Source organism: Apus apus, chromosome 25 (assembly GCF_020740795.1).
Source record: "Apus apus isolate bApuApu2 chromosome 25, bApuApu2.pri.cur, whole genome shotgun sequence".
Taxonomy (NCBI): Eukaryota; Metazoa; Chordata; class Aves; order Apodiformes; family Apodidae; genus Apus; species Apus apus.
The window spans coordinates 5,711,797-5,731,130 of record NC_067306.1 but is presented as its reverse complement, the minus strand read 5'-3'; positions in this window follow the sequence as shown (position 1 = coordinate 5,731,130).

The window sequence follows — 19,334 nt, the reverse complement described above, 5'->3', positions numbered from 1 at the left end:
GGACCACTCAGTGGATAAAACATTGGCTGGATGTCTGCACCCAGAGAGTTGCGGTCAATGGTTCAATGTCCAAATGGAGGCAGGTGATAAGTGGTATCCCTCAGGGGTCAGTATTGAGACCAGTGCTGTTTGACATCTTTGTTGGAGATGTGGACAGTGAGATTGAGTGTATCCTCAGCAAATTTGCTGATGATACCAAGCTGTGTGGTGTGATTGACATCCAAGAGGGAAGGGACACCATTCAGAGGAACCTTAACAGGCTGGAGAGGTGGGACAATGCCAACCTCATGAAGTTCAACAAGGACAAGTGCAGGGTCCTGTACCTGGGTTGGCACAACCCCAGGCACAAATAAAGGCTGGGGGAAGAATGACTGGAGAGCAGTCCTGAGGAGAAGGACTTGGGGGTGGTAGTAGATGAGAAGCTCAATATGAGCCTGCAGTGTGCACTGGAGCACAGAAAGCCAATTGTGTCCTGGGCTGCATCAAAAGAAGTGTGGCCAGCAAGGCCAGGGAGATGATTCTCCCCCTCTACTCTGCTCTGGTGAGATCCCACCTGGAATACTGTGTACAGTTCTGGAGCCCTCAGCACAAAAAATATATAGACCTGTTGGAGAGGGTCCATAGAAGGGCCACCAAAATGATCAAAGGCCTGGAGCACCTCTGCTATGAAGACAGGCTAAGAAAATTGGGGCTGTTCAGCCTAGAGAAGAGAAGGCTCTGGGGAGACCTTATAGCGCCCTTCTAGTACTTGAAAGGGACCTACAGGAAAGCTGGAAAGGGGCTTTTCATCAGAGAAGATAGTGATAGGACAAGGGGTAATGGTTTTAAACTGAGAGAGGGGAGATTTAGGTTAGATATTATGAAGAAAGTCTTCACTCTAAGGGTGGTGAGGAACTGGAATGGGTTGCCCAGGGAGGTTGTTGATCCCTGGAGGTTTTTAAGGCCAGGTTGGATGAAGTTTTGTGCAGCCTGGTCTAGTGGGAAGGTGGCTCATGACAGGGGGATTGGAACTTGATGATCTTTGAGGTCCCTTCCAACCTTAATGATTCTATGATTCTAAAAATCTCTTTTTATTGTCCTTGATGGTAGTGGCTAGGTTGAGTTCCAGCTGGGCTTTTGGCTTTCTGATTTTTTCTCTGTATGTCCTCACAATCTCTCTGTACTCATCTTGGGTTGCCACCCTTCCTTCCAGAGGTGGTAAACTCTCTTTTTCTCCCTGAGTCCCAACAAAAATTCCCTGTTCAGCCAGGCTGGTCATCTTCCCTGACAGTTTATTTTACGACACATGGGGACAGCCCGCTCCTGCACTTTTAAAACTTCCTTCTTGAAGAGCATCCAGCCTTCATGGACCCGTTTGCCCCTCAGAAGTCACACTCTCTTAACCAGTGTTCTAAACAGGTTGAAGTCTGCCCTCCAGAAGTCCATAGTGGAGGTTTTGGTGACCTCTCTCCTAATTTCACTAAGTATTGAGAATTTAACTATTTCATGGTCAGTAAGCCCAAGACAGCCTCCGACATCCACATCCCCCACCACTCCCTCCCTGTCAGTGAACAGCAGATCCAGTAAGGTACCTCCCCTGGTAGGCTCGCTTACCAGCTTTGTCAGGAAGTTATCTTCCACACACTCGAGGAACCTCCTAGCCTGCCTGCTTGTGGCTGAGCTATTGTCTGGTAGGTTAAAGTCCCCCACCAGAACCAGGGCTGGTGATTTTGAGACTTCTGCCAACCACCTGAAAAAAGTCTCATCTGCCTCCTCATCCTGGTTGGGCAGCCTGTAGCAGATTTCCAACAGGATATCCACCTTATTTACCTTCCCCCTCACCTTTGCCCATAAACACTCCACATTGCCATCACTATCATTGAGCTCTATACAATCAAAGCACTCCTTGATGTATAGAGCCACCCCACCTCCTCTCTTTCCTTGCCTATCCCTTCTGAAGAGCTTGTAGCCATCTACTGAAGCATTCCAGTCCTGGGTTACATCCCACCATGTTTCTGTAATGTCAATTAGATCATAGTTATCTTGTTGGACAAGAGCTTCCAGCTCTTAATGTTTGTTTCCCATGCTGCATGCATTAGTGTAAATGTACTTGAACCGGATTATCAACTTACTCCTTGACATGGGCACACCACCCCTAAGCTCATTTCTAATAGGCCTAGCTTTATCCCCCACCCTCTTCCAACCTAGTTTAAAGCCCAATCAATGAGCCCTGCCAACTCCCGTGCAAGAATCTTTCTCCCTTTTGGAGACAATTGAACTCTGTCTGTTCTCAGTAGGTGTCACCGTTTGACTCAGGATCAACAACAATGCTCTCGATCCCCTCCCCCTCCCACTCAGGTAGGGAAGGAGAGAGAGAAAAAGAGACTTGGCTGGATTGAAAACTAAACTACACAGCTTGAATTAAACACTAATGATATGAGAAAATATATACAATTATATACAGATATGTTCAGGTATGTACAAGAGCCTCTTGCCTTCCCCCACCCCCAGCAACTCCCACAGCATCTCCTGAGCTGTGAACCAAAAAATCCTGGAGCTGCTGGAGAAAGCAGAGAGTGATGAGGGTCAGGAGAGCTGGACCCTGGGGGTCCACGGTGCTGGGTGGACGGAGTCCTCCCTGGACACCGGCCATGGACGGAAGAGAAGGAAGTTGTCTTCTGTGATCTCTGACCTTCCTCTGAGCTTACGTAGATATATGGAATGGAATATGTCTGGCCAGTTTTGCTGTCTCTCTAATTCAGCCTCCTACGGGGGGGGGGGGGGGGCATAGATCTCCCTGTAGTGTCTGAGCTGGCAGAGTGAAGATGCGACCTTGAAGACCCAGCAGTTAGAAAAACATTCCAGCGTTATCAGCATTAGTTAGAACACACTGTGACTAGCTAAAAGAAAGCTTGCTGAAGAAAAAAATATCAGTGCAAGGAAAACTGGCTTCACCTGGCTTAAACCAGGACAGTAGGCCTCATCACTTGCTTCCACTTGGACAATGAAGCATTGACCACAACTCTCTGGGTGCAGCCGTCCAGGCAATTACTTATCCAGCAGGTGGTTCATCTGTCAGATCTATGTCTTGTCAGTTTGGAGACCAGGATGTAATGTGGAACAGTGTGAAATGCTTTACACAAATCCAGGTAGATGATGTCAGTTGCTCTGTCATTTACCACCATCTCACTTCAGATATTCAGGACCACACAGCTCCTGATGTGAGCTGGATGATTGGAGATGACAGAAGGGCTGGAACACGTCTGCTATGAAAATGGGATGAGACAATTATGGCTATTCAGCCTGGAGAACAGAAAGGTGCCAGCCTCAGGAGGGTCAATAAGGCCAAGGGCAAGGTACTTTGCATGGGTCAGGACAACCCTATGCACAGTTGCAGACTGGGCAAGGAATGGATTGAGAACAGACCTGAGGAGAAGGACTTGGGTGTGTTGGCAGGTGACAAGCTCACTGTGAGCAAAAAAGGTGTGCTTGTAGCACAAAAAGCCAACTGTGTCATAGGCTGCATCAAAAAAACTGTGGCCAGCAGGTTCAGAGAGGTGATTCTCCCACTTAACTCGGCTCTTGTGAGACCCCACCAGGTGTACTGTGCCCAGTTCTGGAGCTCCCAACACAGAGAGGACACGAAGATGTTTGTGAAACTGCCAGAGCATGGTCACAAAGATGATGAGCACCTGAAGTGCCTCTGCTCTGGAGACAGGATGAGAGAGATGGAACTGTTCAGGCTGAAGAACTTAGGGCTCTGAGGAGCCTTTAGATCATCTTCAGATACCTGAAGGGGCTACAGGAATCTCGGAAGGAACATTTTACAGGGGAAGGGAGTGATTGACAAGGGGTAATAGTTTGAAACTGGAAAAAAGGAGATTTTGCTTAGTCATTAATAAGAAGTTCTTTAGTGTGAGGTTGGTTAGACACTGTAACAGGTAGCACAGGCAGGTTGTGGCTGCCCCATCCCTGGAAGTATTCAAGGCCATGTTGGATGAGGTGCTGAGCAACCTGATCTAGTGGGAGGTGTCATTAATGATGATCTTTAGGTCCCTTTCCACCCGGGCCATTCTCAAATGTCAGGTGTCAGGCTGGAGAAGAGCAGGGGAGAGAATGAGTGGGGCTGTGAGCGCTGGCTGGCAGAGAAAATGAGGAGTTGCAATCCTGTGGCTATGAATTTAGGAGAGAGGATACGGCATGTGGCAAAGATTAGGAGATGTGATCTGAGCACTGGATGTGAAAGGGGGATCAAGGCTCTCCACATCCCTGTGGGAGATCACAAAAAAACTCAAATGTGCCCAAGTACATAGAGAGGGACAGAAGGAGAAAGTGAGCAGTCTGGAAAGAGAACACATGTGCAATTCAAAATGCAGCATGGCAGGCCGTGAGAGATGCAGGCTCTGCCGGAGCCACGGACATCTTCCTCAGCTGTGAGGGACAGTGTCTTGAAAGGAGCCCAGTGCCAGTGTCTTACACTCCCCTTCCCATGGGAATGCAAAGAACAATCCTTTAGGCCTGCAAGATCTCCCCAGACTAACACCTTTCTCTCTGGCAGCTGGGGAAAACACCTGGAGAAAGAAGGACCACGCGGAGGCCTAGGCTGGGATGCAGCAGAACTTTAATGAACTGGAAGAGGAAAAGGAGGTCCTCTGAGTGAGCACCAGGGTGCAAGGAGCACCAAGCGTAGCGCAGGAGTCTTTGCCCCTTGGGCAGGGTGGAGTTGGCACTGGCCTTTTGCCTGCCTGCCTGCACCCTGACAGGGAAAGCAGCAGCAGGTCCTTCCTCGGATGGGGCTTAGCAGGTGCTGGCAGACCGGGGAGCAGAAGGTGAGACAAAAGAGAGAGAGAAACAGGCAAGTCAGACAAGGGCCACAGCATCAGAGGGCCCAGGCGCGTCTCTTCCTGCCTTCCTTTGCAGGGGGATTCGAGAGTGTTCAGCCCCTCTGAAGGCAACAGCTAGGATCTCCGTGCTCAGTCCATTTCCATCTTCTGGGTTCCTGGGGGTCCTTCTGTGGAGCTGCCTGCAGCAGCTTTAGCAAATTCTGCCACAGTAGCGGCTGCCAATGCCCGAGAGGCTAAAGCCCCCGGAGCTGATGGGCACTCCCTGAGAGCTGAGGATGCTGCCAACGGCAGCGGAGGTGGAGGAGCCCACCACGGTGTTCTGTGGGAAGGAGCTGAGGATGGGGCCGGGCAGGGTCACCACCACGGGGGAGGGCTCGATGACAACGGTGGAGTCCTGGCACTGCCTGACACAGGGCTCATTGCAGCTGTTGGCCAGCGGGGTGGGGCCGCAGGGCTGGCATGGCAGGCAGGGCTGGCAGCAGGGCTGGCAGGACATGTTGTGGGGCTGGAGCTGCACCTGGGAGAGAAGGCAGAGAGGACGCATGGAGGCGTGTGAGGAGCAGCCTGTCCACCCACCACCAGGCAGCCAAGGCACGAGCTGCACCAGCAGCAGGAGGCAGTGCAGGGAGCCCTCTTGCCTGTCTCCCCAGGAGCCATGCAATGAAAGCCAGGAGCAGGAAATCTCCTTCCTAGCAGCAAGCCCAAGCGTCCCCTCAGCCCACACCCAGACCCTCTCCGTGCCGGACCTTCTCCCCGCTTCCCCTCCCAGCACAGGCAGCCCCAAGCCCCAGCGTACAACACAGCTTCCAACTCACTTGCTTCTGAAGGAGAAGAAAGGGAAGTGAAGTGGATGAGACCGGGAAGAGCTGGGGTGGCTTTTATACTGGTGCTGCACTGCCCCAGGTCCAGAGGAAGCCTCTGTGGCAGTAATAATTTTCTGAGAAGCTCATCTGAGATGCAAAACATCCCAGCTAATGACATGGGCTCTGCTTTGGTTTTCTGCACGGCTGCCTTCTCATTTCCTTATTTGGCCTCCCTGCCTCTTCTTTGAAGGCACCTTTTCAGTGCTGGGGTGGGATGCCCAAGGATTCCTGGGACAGGAGCTCATGGGTGCCAGCAGAAGATGAGTCCCAAGTGCCAGAGGGGTCGCGTGCAGGCGTGCAGGCCTGGGGCACTCAGGTGTGCTTCTTTGCAACCTCATTGGCAGGAAGGGCCTTGCTGCTCCTTGTCCTGCAACTCTCGCCTGGAAGCAAAAGTGATTATGTCCCTCTTTCAGTTTAAAACCCTTACCCTCTGTCCTGACATTACCCTGTCTGGTGAAAAGCCCCTTGCCAGCTTTATGTAGGCTCCCTTCAGGTATCAGAAGGCCACTATAAGGTCTCCTCTGAGCCTTCTCTTCTGCAGGCTGAATAGCCACAATTGTCTCACCCTGTTCTCTGTTATTTCCTTTGTTCTCTTTTACTTCCTTTGTTAGAATTAATTGAACCTTATTGAACCTCATACAATTGGCCTTGGCTCATTGGCTCAGGCTGTCCAGGTCCCCCTGAAGAGCCTTCCTACCTCCAAGCAGATCAACACTCCCACCCAACTTGGTATCTTATGCAGACTTTCTAAGGAGGCACTCAATCTCCCTCATCCGGATCATTCATAAAGTTTTTGAAGAGGACTGGCCCCAAACCTGAGCCCCGAGGAACACCACTGGTAACTGGTCGCCAATTAGATTTGACCCTGTTTTTCACAACTCTGTGTTGACCCACAACATCTCACATGGTCATAGAAAGAGATCAGGTTGGTCAAGTAAGACCTCCCTTTTGTAAACCCATGCTGCATAGCCCTGATCACCTGGCTGCCCTGCTGTGGGTAAGCCAGAGGCTCGCTCAAGATGAGCCTCTCCATGTCCTTTCCTGGTACTGAGGTCAGGCTGAAAGGCCTGTCATTCCCCAGATTTTCCTTCCAGATTTTCTTGTAGATGGGTATCACATTAGCCAACCTCCATTCACCTGGGACCTCTCCTGGTGACCAGGATTCTTGATAATTTATGTAGAGAGATTTAGCGAGCTCCTCTGCCAGCTCCCTCTGTACTCTAGGGTGGATCCCATCAGACTCCGCAGACTTGTGAGTGTCCAGGTGCAGAAGCAGATCATTAAATGCTTCCTCCTGGATTACGGGAAGGTTGTTCTGCTCTCTATCCTTATCTTCCAGCTCGGGAGGCTGAAGATGACCCTGGGGGAATCTAGTCTGAATATTAAAGACGGAGGCAAGGAAGGCCTGAAGTATCTCAGCCTTTTCTTCATCCTTGGTTGCAACATTCCCCCCACATCCAGTAAGGGGCAGAGATTCTCCCTGGCTCTTTTTCTATTGCTGATGTATTAAAGATAGCCTTTTTTTGCTGTCACTTATGCCAGTGGCCAGGCTGAGCATCAGCTGGGCTTTTGCCTTCCTAATGTTCTCCCTGTATGATCTAGTGAGATCTCTGTACTCCTCTTGAGTTGCCTGTCCCTTCTTCCAAATGTGGTAAGCCCTCATTTTTTTCCTAAGTCCCACAAAAAGCTTCCTGTTCAAACAGGCCGAAGTGTGGGAGAAAGGGGATGCAGCATATTGTCCTGCTTTGGAATAGGCTGTCCAGAGACATTGTGGAGTCGCCTTCTCCGGAGACTTTTAAGACCCACCTGGATAAGTGAAGTGTAATCTGCCCTAGGTGATCCTGTTCTGGCAAGGAGGGGTTGAACTTGATGACCTGCAGAAGTCCCTCCCATCTGCTACCATTTGATAATCCTATGAGATGCCCATAGAACCTCACCACCAAAAACCAAGCCCACAGAAGCACAAGCTGGGTTTAACCACCTCGTACCTCCAGACTTGCCACTTCTTCACCACTGACGGCATACACACTGATGTCAAGGCATTCACACATACTTCCTGCAAATTATTCTTTTCTCAGCAATTCCACGTATTGCTGTTACCTGTGGGCCTGGTGTCAAGAAAAGCTAAGGGATTGCTGAGGATGAAGAAAAACTCATGGAAGACACCAGTCAAGAAGTGCTCTATACCTGTCCTTCTCCTTCATTAGTTTTGTAGTCCCTGCCCTGCCCTTCCTTTTCTCCTTTGCAGGTTTCCCATCTACTGTACGGATCCTTCTCCTTGCAACCCCACCTCTCCTGATCCCGAAAGACACTTGCCCCAGTTGGGTGCTCCCAGGCCTCTCACCATCCTTGAACATCCTGGTGCACCTGGTTTGCTGATGATACCAAGCAGTGTGGTGTAACTGACACCCAAGAGGGAAGGGTCGCCATCCAGAGGGACCTTGACAGGCTGGAGAGGTGGGCCAGTGCCAGCCTCATGAAGATCAACAAGGCCACGTGCAAGGTCCTGTACCTGGGTCGGCACAACACATGGCACAAATACAGGCTGGGGAAGAACGGTTGGAGAGCAGTCCCAAGGAAAAGGACTTGGGGGCGGTAGCAGATGAGAAGCTCAACATGAGCCGCCAGTGTGTGCTCGCAGCCCAGAGGACCAGTTGTGTCCTGGACTGCATCAAAAGAAGTGTGGCCAGCAGGGTGAGGGAGTGGATTCTGCTCCTCTGCTCTGCTCTGACGAGGGTGCATCTGGAGTACTGCATACGTTCCTGGAGCCCTCGTCATAGGAAAGACATGGAGCTGTTTGAGAGGGTCCAGAGAAGGGGCACAAAGATGACCAAATGGCTAGAGCACCTCTGTTATGAAGACAGGATGAGAAAGTTGAGGCTATTCAGTCTGGAGAAGGCACGAGGGACACGATATAGTGGCCTTTCAGTACTTGAAGTGGACCTACAGAAAAGCTGGGGACGGGCTTTTCAACAGAGAGGGCAGTGACAGGACAAGGGGTATTGGCTTAAACTGAAAGAGGGGAAAGTTGGGTTAGACATCAGGAAGAAATTCTGCACCATGAGGGTAGTGAGGTGCTGGAATACGATGCCTAGGGAGGTTGTGGAAGCATCCTCCCAGGATGTGTTTAAGGCCAGGATGGATGAGGCTTTGTGCAGCCTGGTCTAGTGTGAGGTGTCCCTGCTCAGTGAAGGGAGGTTGGAACCTGATGATCTTTAAGGTCCCTTCCAACCTTAACCATTCCTTAATTCTGTGGAAGACATGCAACTCACATTCAAAGGCCTGCCCAGAGCACTGTTACCAGGAAGAGAGGCAAAAGCAGCAGCCCTGACCACCCTCCTGTAGAGACAATGGCCAGTGACAATTAGAGAGAGCTTGGAGAGTGGGAGAAGGGGGACATGACACATCGTACGGCTCATGATGCCCCTGGCTTCCAAGTGAGAGTTGCAGGACAAAGAGCAGCAAGGCCCTTCCTGCCAATGAGGTTGCAAAGAAGCACACCTGAGTGCCCCAGGCCTGCACGCCTGCACGCGACCCCTCTGGCACTTGGGACTCATCTTCTGCTGGCACCCATGAGCTCCTGTCCCAGGAATCCTTGGGCATCCCACCCCAGCACTGAAAAGGTGCCTTCAAAGAAGAGGCAGGGAGGCCAAATAAGGAAATGAGAAGGCAGCCGTGCAGAAAACCAAAGCAGAGCCCATGTCATTAGCTGGGATGTTTTGCATCTCAGATGAGCTTCTCAGAAAATTATTACTGCCACAGAGGCTTCCTCTGGACCTGGGGCAGTGCAGCACCAGTATAAAAGCCACCCCAGCTCTTCCCGGTCTCATCCACTTCACTTCCCTTTCTTCTCCTTCAGAAGCAAGTGAGTTGGAAGCTGTGTTGTACGCTGGGGCTTGGGGCTGCCTGTGCTGGGAGGGGAAGCGGGGAGAAGGTCCGGCACGGAGAGGGTCTGGGTGTGGGCTGAGGGGACGCTTGGGCTTGCTGCTAGGAAGGAGATTTCCTGCTCCTGGCTTTCATTGCATGGCTCCTGGGGAGACAGGCAAGAGGGCTCCCTGCACTGCCTCCTGCTGCCGGTGCAGCTCGTGCCTTGGCTGCCTGGTGGTGGGTGGACAGGCTGCTCCTCACACGCCTCCATGCGTCCTCTCTGCCTTCTCTCCCAGGTGCAGCTCCAGCCCCACAACATGTCCTGCCAGCCCTGCTGCCAGCCCTGCCTGCCATGCCAGCCCTGCGGCCCCACCCCGCTGGCCAACAGCTGCAATGAGCCCTGTGTCAGGCAGTGCCAGGACTCCACCGTTGTCATCGAGCCCTCCCCCGTGGTGGTGACCCTGCCCGGCCCCATCCTCAGCTCCTTCCCACAGAACACCGTGGTGGGCTCCTCCACCTCCGCTGCCGTTGGCAGCATCCTCAGCTCTCAGGGAGTGCCCATCAGCTCCGGGGGCTTTAGCCTCTCGGGCATTGGCAGCCGCTACTGTGGCAGAATTTGCTAAAGCTGCTGCAGGCAGCTCCACAGAAGGACCCCCAGGAACCCAGAAGATGGAAATGGACTGAGCACGGAGATCCTAGCTGTTGCCTTCAGAGGGGCTGAACACTCTCGAATCCCCCTGCAAAGGAAGGCAGGAAGAGACGCGCCTGGGCCCTCTGATGCTGTGGCCCTTGTCTGACTTGCCTGTTTCTCTCTCTCTTTTGTCTCACCTTCTGCTCCCCGGTCTGCCAGCACCTGCTAAGCCCCATCCGAGGAAGGACCTGCTGCTGCTTTCCCTGTCAGGGTGCAGGCAGGCAGGCAAAAGGCCGGTGCCAACTCCACCCTGCCCAAGGGGCAAAGACTCCTGCGCTACGCTTGGTGCTCCTTGCACCCTGGTGCTCACTCAGAGGACCTCCTTTTCCTCTTCCAGTTCATTAAAGTTCTGCTGCATCCCAGCCTAGGCCTCCGCGTGGTCCTTCTTTCTCCAGGTGTTTTCCCCAGCTGCCAGAGAGAAAGGTGTTAGTATGGGGAGATCTTGCAGGCCTAAAGGAGATCTATCAGCATTTGCAGAGTGTCGTGGTTTGGGCCCAAGAGGCCAACAAAGGAACAGCCACATGGCCACTCACTCAAGTTCCTCCGGCCCCTCCCCCCCCACGCACACGCTCTGGGATGAGGAGGACAAAGCTCATGGGTTGAGCCAAAGACAAGGAGGGTTCTTCACCAGTTAAGGTCCCAGGCAAAACAGACCAACTTGGGGAAAATATAAGAATTTAATTTCATGCTCAGCAAACACACACAGGACACAGACAACACAAAGAGCAGTGCTTTCATATGTTACCCCAGCCCTCCCTTCTTCCCAGGCCAAATTACTTTATTCTCGGTTTCTTTCCCTCCTTCCCCCCAGCGGCACACAGGAACAGAGGATGGGGTTGAGAGTCAATTCACAGGCTGGTGATTCTTGCCACGCCATCCTCCTCGGGAAGAAGGATTCCTTACAGTGTTTCCCTGCTCCTCCTTGGGATCCCTCCCATGGGAGAGAGTCCTCCATGAACCTCTCATTCATGAGCCCTTCCCATTAGGTCTGAAGCTGCTTCAGCCCGGGCTTCCCACAAAACCATGGGTGTTTTGGGAACAGCCAGCTCCCCTGGCACCGGGGTCTTCCAAAGATGCATAATCAGAGTCCACTGGCAGCAAATCCACTGGCCACAAAATCCAAGTCCACTGGCGAAGTTCACCCCTCCTGGCACCTTCAGGGAATGTTCCACCACATTCCTCCATGAGTGCAAGGGGACAGCCTGCCATTTGCCATGGGTTGCAGGGAAACTTCTGCTCGGGCATCTTCTTCCCCTTCTTCCTCACCAACCACCAGCATTGCTCTCTTCCTCCAGCCCAGCTCTTCTCCCTTAAGTGCTTCTCTGCTTAGGTGTTGTATCAGTTCTTTTGTATGTTAATCACTGAGGCACAACTATTGTGCCTCTAATGGCTCCTTGGCTGCCTTTAGAGCAGGGGGAGTTTCTCAGCTTCTTACCAGAGCCACTCCTGGAGCCCTTCCCCCACTACCAAAAATCCCACCAAACCAAACCAGAACACCAGAGGAAGGGGAGGGTGAGACACTGGCACTGGGCTCCCTTCAAGACACTGTCCCTCACAGCTGAGGAAGATATCCATGGTTCCAGCAGAGCCTGCAGCTCCCAGCGCTTGCCTTGCGGCACTTTGAAGTGCACATCAGTTCTCTTTCCAGTCTGCTCACTCTTCCTCTCTCTAGATGGATGTGAACAAAGCACATGGGAGGGTTTGTATGGTCTCCAACAGGGATGTGGAGAGCCTTGCTCCCACTGTCATGCCCGTTCCTCACAACACGTCTCCTAATCTTTGCCAAACTCCATCTACAGCCTCCCCTCTCCCAGTGGAAATTGTGCTCGTGGCCCTGAGGGTCCTGGGGCCCAGCAGAGGTAGTGACCTAATTTCCTTAGTTTGGCCAAGCAAGTGATTTTACCACTAGGTGATGTGAGCAGAAAGGCTCCCTGGGGCAGATGTGTGGGATGTCAGGCTTCCCTCAGAGTGTTTTCCTCCACCCTTTGGGCTGAGGATTGGAAGTGACTTTGAGCTGGCAGAGGAAGGAGAACACAGGAACTGGCAAGATACAGTTCCCACTTCCTGGGAGCTCACTGGGACCCTTGTGGAGTCGCGAGCATGACACCCTTCAGCTTTTCCTGACAGCCTCGGTGGTGCTGGTCACTTGGTGAGACCAACAGCTCCGGTGCATATCTGCTTTGCGGAACAAATCAGTGAAACAGAGGGGCTTTTACTGAGCTTCCTTGAGCCAGTGAACCCACGGTGTATGGTCACACAGTCTATAACTTTCCCACCAGCACACACGGGAAGGAGGGAAGAAAAAAATTAGAGGAATGGGAGATATGAAAAGCAAAATCCAACAGGAGGAACAGGCTTCCCTCAAAGCCTGAGGTGCCCCTGCAGAACCACTTCACAGTACGGCAGACTGAGCAAAACCAGCCATGCTGCACCAGGTAAGTGGCTGGAGCTGAGCAAGGCAGCCCAGTCAGCTCACCGTCTATCTACAAGGAGAAACAAGGAGAACTGAAAAGTGAAAGTAGTGGGAGACTCTCTTCTGAGAGGTACCGAGGCACCAATTTTCCCACTCGGCCACTCACTAGAGAAAGCTGCTGCTTACCAGGGACTCGTATCAAGGATGTCACTAAAAGGCTACCAAAACTTGTATGTCCATCACTGCTGCTGCTTCATGTGGGTGCCAGTAATACAGCTGGGAGCAATCTGAAGACCGTGAAGAAGGAATACAGAGCCCTGGGAGCAGTGGTGAAGGACTCCGGAGGGCAGATAATCTTGTGAAAATCAATACATTGTTACAGGAGTGGTGTCACAGCCAGGGCTTTGCCTTCTTAGAGCGTGGGACTCACTTCAAGAAACCTGGTCTGAGGGACTGGTGGGGTTGATCTTTCAGAGAAAGGGGAGAGCATCTTTGGCCATGGGTTTGCCAATCTAGTAAAGAGGGCTTTAAAACTAGCGTTGCTGGGGGAGGGGATTCTCAATCCCCTCCCCTGCCAACACACTGAGGCCAATGCCACCAGTAGGTGCCCAGAGCCTGGACAAAGATCACAGACCAGCAGGAGAGGACCTGAAATGAAGGAGAATGCAATCCCATCCAGTGAGACAGCTTCAATGGGGGCCCAGCTTAAATGACTCTATGCAAATGCAGGTAACAGGGGAAACCGGCAGGAGGAGTTACAGACATGTGCATGCCTGCAGGGCTACGATGCTGTCAGCATCACTGAGATGTGGTGGGATGACTTCTATGACTGGAGCATGGGCATGGTTGGGATCCAGCTGTTTAGGAAGAACAGGCAGGGCAGAAGAGGAGGGGGTGCTGCCCTCTACATCAATGGCCAGCAGGAGTCCATGGAGCTCTGCCTGGGGATGGAGGAGCCTTATGCAAGCCTGACCTTATGCAAGTGGTAGATAAACCAGCTGGAAAGGGGCTACGATAGGTGTTGGTTTCACCGGTAAGGATGTGCTGGTGGACTATCTGAAGGTTAAGAGCAGCTTTGGCTGCAGTGACCACAAAATGGTTTAATTCAAGATCCTTAACGTAACAAGCTGGGAACGAAGCAAGACCATAGGCTTGAGGAGAGCAGACTTTGACCTCTTCAGGGGTTTGCTTGGTTAGGTAACATGAGATTAAATCCTGGAGGCAAGAGGAGCCCAAGAGAGTGGGTCAATATTCAAGGATGACCTCCTCCAAGCCCAGGAACAATGTTTGCCAACAAAGAAGAAGGCAGTCAAGAATGCCAGGGAACCTGCATGGATGAACAAGGAGCTCCTGGACATTCTCGGATGTAAAAATAAAGTCTTCAGAGGGTGGAAGCAAGGACAGGTAGCCTGGAAGGAGTGTGAAGAAGTTGTCTGAGAAGCCAGGGGTCAGATTAGGAAAGCTAAAGCCCAGATAGAATTAATTCTGGCCAGAGACATCAAGGGCAACAAGAACACGTTCTACAGCTACTTCAGAGGCAAAAGGAAACGAAGGAAAAATGTGGGCCCTCTCCAGAAGGAAACAGGGGCTTGGTCATGTAGGACACAAGGATGATCAGAGGACTGGAGGACCGGCTGTGTGAGGAATGGCTGGGAGACCCGGGTTTGTTCAGCTTTGAGAGAGAAGACTTAAGGGAGACCTTATTACCTTTATGTACCAATACATAAAGGACGGCTACCAAGAAGATGGATACCCCCCTTTTTACGAGGAGTCATATGGAAAAGACAAGGGCTAATGGTTACGAGTTATTCCTGGGAAGATTCTGATTGGACTTTAGAAGAAAATTTTTCACTGTGAGAAGATTTAGACATTGAAATAATCTCCCAGGGGAAGTGATGGATTTCCCTACCTTGGACAGTGTAAAGACTCAGCTTGGTAGGGTGCTGGGCCACCTCATTTAAACCATATTATTACCTAGAAAGTTTGGATCAGATGATCCTTGATGTCCCTTCCAACCTGGCTTTCTATGATTCTATGACTGTGCCACCCTCAAGAAGGTCAATTTCACAGTCTGATCATGTTAGTAATGGACTGCTGGAGGTCAGAATGCTTTCATGATGTTCCTCCATTTCTCTCATATAGAGAGGGCTTTCTAAAGGGACCAAGGGTACATGCAGTGCTTGCGTCACACAGAGGACCGATCGCTGCTGGACCAATTCTTAGAGCGGAGACTAGCAACACCACCTTCACCGTGGCCACAAATTGTCACGGAGACCAACATTTAGTTTACGAATTAACCGGTTTATTAAGGGTTAACACAAACTGAGGGACCAAGGTTCAGGAGAGGTAGGCTAGGGATATGTCAGGGAAATAATTCAAAAATACTATGCTCTTATTAAATGCATACTATGAGGGGAAAATGTTTAATCAATGGAGTAAAAGGGTAGGAGTTGAGCCAGGCAGGGACTTTAAGGGAGAGGTTGTGCGGCTTTGTTTACCCTCCCGTGGCTTGTGGCTCTTGGGATGTGGCTTATTTTCCAGCTGGTAGGGCTTGGTAGCAGGTTCGTGGGGGGTCTGGATTCCTGGCAGCAGTGTCCTGGTAAACAGGTAGGTAGTCGGGCACGGCTCCTCAGGGAGTAGCAGTGGGCTCTCATCCAGTTTGGCACCAGCGGGAAGCTCAGGCAGGCTCAAGCCAGGCAAGCTCGAGTGAGTGGCGATCCCTCGGGGAGCGGGATGGCTCCCCACGGAGTGGATATGGGTGACCCCCCCATGGCTTCTCAGGGCAGCAGTGGTGGCGTTCCAGGCAGCTTCTGGTACCACAGCAGGGTTCCCTCCAGGTTCCAGGCAGAGTGCAGTACAACCTGCAAAACTTGCCCTCTTTTTATAGATGAGAGATCACCGTTCAAATTAGGCACCACTGTTCAAATTAGCCAATTAGCATTGGCCAGGCACGTACCCTTTCAGAGGCAGTCTTTAACCTTTTGTCCATTTTGCTGCCAGTTTTCATAACCCTTATGCTCTTCTCTTGTTTTGGATTTATCTGGTAGAACAGGGGGGCCTGTTTAAGTCCGCCGTTGACTAAATCAGCAAAAAGGTGCCACTCTTGTTTTGCTGGCTTGAAAGACATTTTGTTTAGTCTTATGTGGGGGGAGAGAAGATGTACCATTCCCCACAGCCAATAAGGCCAAGCGCAAGGTCCTGTGCATGGCTCAGGGCAATCCCATGCACAGTTGCAGGTTGGGCAAGGAATGGAACGAGAACAGACCTGAGGAGAAGGACTTGGGGTTGTTAGCAGATGAGAAGCTCACCATGAGCCAACAAGGTGTGCTTGCAGCACAAAAACCCAACTGTGTCATGGGCTGTGTCAAAATAAGCAGGTTGAGGGAGGTGATTCTCCCCCATTTACTCATCTCGTGAGACCCCACAAGGAGCACTGTGTCCAGTTCTGGAGCTCCCAACACAGAGAGGACATGAAGATGTTGGGGAAGCATCACAAAGATGATGAGGGTCTGCAGCTCCTCTGCTCTGGAGACAGGCTGAGAGACTTGGAGCTCTTTAGGCTGAAGAAGTAACGGCTGAAGTAAAGACTGAAGAGACCTTAGAGCATCTTCAAGTACCTGAAGGGGCTACAGGAAAGCTGGGGAGGAATTTATCACAGGGGAATGGAGTGATAGGACAGGGGCTAATGGAAGGCTGAGAGAGATGTAGGTGCCAGGTACATTTTCCTCAGCTGTGAGGGACAGTGTCTTGAAAGGAGCCCAGTGCCAGTGTCTCACACTTACCTTCCCATGGGAATTCTGAGAGATCTTCATTAGGCCTGCAAGATCTCCCCAGACTAACACCTTTCTCTCTGGCAGCTGGGGAAAACACCTGGAGAAAGAAGGACCACGCGGAGGCCTAGGCTGGGATGCAGCAGAACTTTAATGAACTGGAAGAGGAAAAGGAGGTCCTCTGAGTGAGCACCAGGGTGCAAGGAGCACCAAGCGTAGCGCAGGAGTCTTTGCCCCTTGGGCAGGGTGGAGTTGGCACCGGCCTTTTGCCTGCCTGCCTGCACCCTGACAGGGAAAGCAGCAGCAGGTCCTTCCTCGGATGGGGCTTAGCAGGTGCTGGCAGACCGGGGAGCAGAAGGTGAGACAAAAGAGAGAGAGAAACAGGCAAGTCAGACAAGGGCCACAGCATCAGAGGGCCCAGGCGCGTCTCTTCCTGCCTTCCTTTGCAGGGGGATTCGAGAGTGTTCAGCCCCTCTGAAGGCAACAGCTAGGATCTCCGTGCTCAGTCCATTTCCATCTTCTGGGTTCCTGGGGGTCCTTCTGTGGAGCTGCCTGCAGCAGCTTTAGCAAATTCTGCCACAGTAGCGGCTGCCAATGCCCGAGAGGCTAAAGCCCCCGGAGCTGATGGGCACTCCCTGAGAGCTGAGGATGCTGCCAACGGCAGCGGAGGTGGAGGAGCCCACCACGGTGTTCTGTGGGAAGGAGCTGAGGATGGGGCCGGGCAGGGTCACCACCACGGGGGAGGGCTCGATGACAACGGTGGAGTCCTGGCACTGCCTGACACAGGGCTCATTGCAGCTGTTGGCCAGCGGGGTGGGGCCGCAGGGCTGGCATGGCAGGCAGGGCTGGCAGCAGGGCTGGCAGGACATGTTGTGGGGCTGGAGCTGCACCTGGGAGAGAAGGCAGAGAGGACGCATGGAGGCGTGTGAGGAGCAGCCTGTCCACCCACCACCAGGCAGCCAAGGCACGAGCTGCACCGGCAGCAGGAGGCAGTGCAGGGAGCCCTCTTGCCTGTCTCCCCAGGAGCCATGCAATGAAAGCCAGGAGCAGGAAATCTCCTTCCTAGCAGCAAGCCCAAGCGTCCCCTCAGCCCACACCCAGACCCTCTCCGTGCCGGACCTTCTCCCCGCTTCCCCTCCCAGCACAGGCAGCCCCAAGCCCCAGCGTACAACACAGCTTCCAACTCACTTGCTTCTGAAGGAGAAGAAAGGGAAGTGAAGTGGATGAGACCGGGAAGAGCTGGGGTGGCTTTTATACTGGTGCTGCACTGCCCCAGGTCCAGAGGAAGCCTCTGTGGCAGTAATAATTTTCTGAGAAGCTCATCTGAGATGCAAAACATCCCAGCTAATGACATGGGCTCTGCTTTGGTTTTCTGCACGGCTGCCTTCTCATTTCCTTATTTGGCCTCCCTGCCTCTTCTTTGAAGGCACCTTTTCAGTGCTGGGGTGGGATGCCCAAGGATTCCTGGGACAGGAGCTCATGGGTGCCAGCAGAAGATGAGTCCCAAGTGCCAGAGGGGTCGCGTGCAGGCGTGCAGGCCTGGGGCACTCAGGTGTGCTTCTTTGCAACCTCATTGGCAGGAAGGGCCTTGCTGCTCTTTGTCCTGCAACTCTCACTTGGAAGCCAGGGGCATCATGAGCCGTACGATGTGTCATGTCCCCCTTCTCCCACTCTCCAAGCTCTCTCTAATTGTCACTGGCCATTGTCTCTACAGGAGGGTGGTCAGGGCTGCTGCTTTTGCCTCTCTTCCTGGTAACAGTGCTCTGGGCAGGCCTTTGAATGTGAGTTGCATGTCTTCCACAGAATTAAGGAATGGTTAAGGTTGGAAGGGACCTTAAAGATCATCAGGTTCCAACCTCCCTTCACTGAGCAGGGACACCTCACACTAGACCAGGCTGCACAAAGCCTCATCCATCCTGGCCTTAAACACATCCTGGGAGGATGCTTCCACAACCTCCCTAGGCATCGTATTCCAGCACCTCACTACCCTCATGGTGCAGAATTTCTTCCTGATGTCTAACCCAACTTTCCCCTCTTTCAGTTTAAGCCAATACCCCTTGTCCTGTCACTGCCCTCTCTGTTGAAAAGCCCGTCCCCAGCTTTTCTGTAGGTCCACTTCAAGTACTGAAAGGCCACTATATCGTGTCCCTCGTGCCTTCTCCAGACTGAATAGCCTCAACTTTCTCATCCTGTCTTCATAACAGAGGTGCTCTAGCCATTTGGTCATCTTTGTGCCCCTTCTCTGGACCCTCTCAAACAGCTCCATGTCTTTCCTATGACGAGGGCTCCAGGAACGTATGCAGTACTCCAGATGCACCCTCGTCAGAGCAGAGCAGAGGAGCAGAATCCACTCCCTCACCCTGCTGGCCACACTTCTTTTGATGCAGTCCAGGACACAACTGGTCCTCTGGGCTGCGAGCACACACTGGCGGCTCATGTTGAGCTTCTCATCTGCTACCGCCCCCAAGTCCTTTTCCTTGGGACTGCTCTCCAACCGTTCTTCCCCAGCCTGTATTTGTGCCATGTGTTGTGCCGACCCAGGTACAGGACCTTGCACGTGGCCTTGTTGAACTTCATGAGGCTGGCACTGGCCCACCTCTCCAGCCTGTCAAGGTCCCTCTGGATGGCGACCCTTCCCTCTTGGGTGTCAGTTACACCACACTGCTTGGTATCATCAGCAAACCAGGTGCACCAGGATGTTCAAGGATGGTGAGAGGCCTGGGAGCACCCAACTGGGGCAAGTGTCTTTCGGGATCAGGAGAGGTGGGGTTGCAAGGAGAAGGATCCGTACAGTAGATGGGAAACCTGCAAAGGAGAAAAGGAAGGGCAGGGCAGGGACTACAAAACTAATGAAGGAGAAGGACAGGTATAGAGCACTTCTTGACTGGTGTCTTCCATGAGTTTTTC